At 46.1% G+C, this 4,393-nt stretch overlaps 1 pseudogene; it reads right to left on the bottom strand.

Moving 5' to 3' along the window:
- Positions 1-470: 470 nt before the first annotated feature.
- On the bottom strand, positions 471-2,091 carry LOC124982256 (ubiquitin carboxyl-terminal hydrolase 17-like protein 6; annotated as a pseudogene).
- Positions 2,092-4,393: the final 2,302 nt, after the last annotated feature.

The following is a 4,393-nucleotide window of genomic DNA, read 5'->3' as shown; positions in this document are numbered from 1 at the left end:
CTATGAGACCCAGAGTGTCCTGGAAGCTCTGCTCCTATGTCTCTTTCAGAGATACCTGCTCAGGGAGAAAGGGTCACATGGTGGGCTGGAGTCAGAGGAGAGAAGAGTGACAGCCAGAAGGCCTGACAGCAGTGGGGTCACTGAGTCTGGGGAAGCCCAGGTGCTATTGGGTGAATATTTGGAGCTGTGTAGGTGAGCATGTCACCAAGGTTTCACCTTTGAGACCATCACTAGCTTTCCAGGGAACTCTGATGTTCCAGAATAATTCTGAAGACCTGGATATAAATTGTAGTTGCACCTCTAACATTTGAAATTTAGAATTCTGGCCCTGAAGTTCTTGTGGAGAATTCTGAGGACAATCTAGACAGAGTCTACCCATCTCGAGCATTTTAGGGTTTCTCTGTGTGCTTCTGTGTGTGTGTGTGTGTGTGTGTGTGTGTTTGTGTGTATATGTGTTCACACACCTGGGCTCATCCTCGTACTGGATTGCTAGAACACCACCGCAACTTCTTGACCTGCTTGTTCTTCCTCCTGGTGGCTTTGGCCCTTCCTCCAATACCAGTGTTCATGGACTCCTCACTGACTGTGCTCTTGGTAGCCTTTTTGGGCTCATTTATTTCCTGGTTATCATGAATTCTCTGCCCTCCTCTGTGTTTTGACTGCTGAGTGGTGACTCCATTGGGAGACAGAGTGAATTCTACTTTCCTGGGGTTGGATTCAGACTTTGGTTGGTTCTGTTCTTGGAGGAACTTCCACAGATGTAAGGTGAGTTCTCTGGTGGCTGTGCCCACCAGGGGCTCCTCTGACTCCACCACTTGGCTACAGGAGTAACCCTGGAGCTCTCCTTGGGCGACTCCCAAGAATGAGTCTTCAGTCCCAACTGCACTGCCTTCCCTGCCTAGTGACAGGCTCCCACTGTCAGGTTCAAGTTCACTCTTCTGGACATAAAAGAAGATATATGCACACTGACTCAAGACACAAGTAATGTCCCAGACCACTACCTTAGCATCATCCATTTTATACCACTGGCCATTCCCAGATTTTATGTAGCAATAGGTAATGTCCACTGTGACAGCTCAACCCAGCATGGACCAGCACGGCATAGAGGGCATAGGCCAGGAGGCCACTACTCTGCTGAGTCTTGTATGGCTGCATGTGAAGACACTCAGGATACAGCACCTGCTTAGCAATTTTGTCACCCGTGAGAACACAGAATCATTTCAGTACAAGCATGAGAACCTTTGAGGCAGTCTGCAGGCTCAAGGTCTTGCAACCTGGCATCTTCTTCAGACAAACACCACAGTGATAGGCATTTTCCCCCTCTAACCATTCAGGCTTCACCAACTGCTCCAAGGCTTGCTGCACACTCTGAGCTGCCATGATGTCCAGCGTGATGTCCAGGTAGGGGTCAAAAGTGTCTGAAAGGCCGTGGCATTAGAGGCACTTAATTTGTGATCTCCAGCAGCCTCAAAATATTCAGTGCATGAGGGTGATATCCTGGGAGCAAGCCCCTGGCTGCTTGTGCCCACGCAGACATGCTTTCTGCAGGTCATCAAGGGTGAACAGCAGAAATTCATGGTCATCTTCCTCCTGCCATGTGTGGAAGCCAGCAGCCAATGCAGGCCAGGGCCATATGACATCCCCAGGGTGGTGGAGAGCCCGTGTCACATGAGCTTGCATCACACACAGCATGCAGACCCTGTGAGGAGGACAGGTTTGGGAAGGCTCCTGGGAGAGCATGTAGTTGACCAGGGGAGGGGTGTATGTCACACAGTGCAAAGTGGCATTCACATAGCAAGTGTTTCCCATGTTCTTCAGTTCAGCACCAGCCCCAGAATGTTTCTGCCAGTGGAGAAATAGTTTCTTTCTAGGAGCCAGCTGTGTCCCTACAGGAGCCATATCACTATTCACACGTGCATTAGTGCAAAGTGACAATGGTGACTCTGCAGGTAGAAAAAACCCAAATGGACTTTAGCATCAGTTGCATTTGATGAACATTTAGGTTTCACAAAGGCATCAAACAGACTAACCTCCACAGTGTGGTGAAGCTGCCTCCATGTCTCCAGGAGCACTGACCACAGGGTTTCCCATCTGGGATCTCAAGAGGAGGAAAGCTTCTTCTTCTGAGTTGGTCTTCAAATGACAGTCTTCTCCAAGTTTCCAGTCTTTTTACAGCTCAGCCTTTCCACCACACCCACTGACTCAGTGTCAGATTCACCAATCACCCCAAAGCACTTAAATGGATTAAAAAGTTTGGGTGTGGTTGGTTCCCTTCTGGGAGAGACTCCTTGACTTCTCTCTCTGATTTGCAGATCCCAAGAGCACAGAATCTGATTCAATTATCATGATTGTTCAGAAATACCCTGAGGTCCAGTTAGACAAAGCAAACCAAAAAATCACCATTTTTGGTAGTTCTGCTCGGTTGGTGTTGATGGGAATACTTTTGAATTGGGTCTCAAAAAACATGGAAAATGAATACAGGACAAAATATTGTTTGTTGTTTGTGTGTGTGCCCATTCTTTTAGCATTTGATACATGCAAAGATTCATATCAGTAATATTTCAAAGGGAGTGCTGTTTGCATTTATTAAAAGTGTTTCTCCAGTTTTATCCACTTTACTGAGAAAAGGATACATTTCAATTCCTTGTCTCAATGAACCAAGTCATGTTGGAAGTTTTTCCTGATTCATTGCCATTTTGGTTTTGAATTCAAAAGGACGTCATTTGGGAATAAGCGTACCTGTCTTTGGCAGAAATATCAAGGAGGCATGTGGCATCAGTTAGAATAAGATTTCAATTATGTTCAAGATAACGTTCCTTCTAATTTTAATGTACCATGTGCACAGATTTCTCCACCCAAATGCCATGATTCTAATCATGTAGAATCATAAATAATTTATTTTATTTATTTTTATGTGGTGCTAGAATCGAACCCAATGCCTCATGCATGGTAGACAAGCCCACTTCCGCTGAGCTATGACCCCAGAACCATAAATAATTTACATAAGATTAATGTAGTAAGGTTTTTAATTCTGTGGTTCCTTACCTCTCAAATTTTATATTTCAGTGGAATGATCTGGAACATAGCTAGAAATGGATTCGTTTACCTCTGTTGGGCCGCTGAAAGGTGACAATGCAAATGATTTCACTAGTTCTCCAGGGGTTTCTGTCATTTAATCTCCCACTCCCTTAAATTAATTATGATAATCAGGAGAAGGGTGGAGAAGGAAGGATTTGTAAGTTCTTTGTCTTGTGAAGTCAAAGAATGAGATTCATAGTAGCAGAGCAGGAGAGCAAAATAAGAGAGTGCATGAAACCAATGAAGGAAAGCAGGGGCAGGGTGCTGCCCGATGGCTGCTGTCTAGAGCTTTGTATGATGATGTGAGAGGGGAGTTAGTCACCCATAATGACCATGGACTGGTGATTTGAAATTAGTGGTATCTGAGTCGAATCACACCTGCCCAGTCAGGGTGTTGATACTTTGGGACTGGTTCAGGGTTGTGAGCAAAATGTCAGGCTCCAATGTAGGTGCTGGTCAGGAGCCAACTGCTCCATCTGAGGTAAGTTGTAGAGGCAGAAGTGAAATGCAGCATGAGGAGGGGCCCTTTAGGCCTGTCTGCCTGCCAAATTTCTCTCCCCTTCTCTGGCTATCATTGGGCATCCTGTTCATGCTGTCATATTTTGTGTATCATTTAAATTTTTTCAGGAATAGTTTCTGTGAGTTTCTGTACATAAGAAGTATTTGTTAGGTTCTGACCATGATGATGGAGGATTTCCTGAGGGGCTGGCATGCACACAGCTCCCGGTGGCCTCCAACATTGCCTGTGGTGGCACCTTGGACAAAATCACCTCTTTAAATGCTCCCATTTTCCCTAGGTAAACAATGAGAGACTCTACCTGTAGGGGAGGTTCAAGGAAGTTTTCTTATGCAACAAAGCTTGTAAAAACTGTGAGAGTGACTCATGTGCCCCCAAGCAGCTTGTGCAGGCCTGGAATTGGGGGGCATCTTTCCCTTCAAAGCCACTACCTGCTGGAACAGGGAAACTCCAGACCAGGAGCTGCCTTAAATGTGAAGAAGTTGTGAATGGCACTCCTTCCTCAACACCAGCAGTCCTACCCTGATTCCCTTCAGATTCTGAGACCAGCAACAGTGCTTGTTAAAAACACACTCAGCAGAATTATTCTGCTCTGTGAAGGCCTGGACCTGAGAAATGTCCCAGGTGCCCTTGTGGCAGTAGGGAAGCCTGACCCAATCTAGGAGACATGGTGAAGATCAGAATTCTATGTCCTCCACAGAGCCTGGAATCACCTCCTGCTGGGGCTTTCATGCCCTGCTGGCCAGGAGATTTGAGGAGGATGACCTCCACAGACCAGGTTCTCTTTATGTGAATCTA

The sequence above is a fragment of the Sciurus carolinensis genome, chromosome 4, assembly GCF_902686445.1.
Source record: "Sciurus carolinensis chromosome 4, mSciCar1.2, whole genome shotgun sequence".
Taxonomy (NCBI): Eukaryota; Metazoa; Chordata; class Mammalia; order Rodentia; family Sciuridae; genus Sciurus; species Sciurus carolinensis.
Note: the sequence above shows the minus strand (reverse complement) of the source record. Positions and strands in the feature narration are given on the sequence as shown.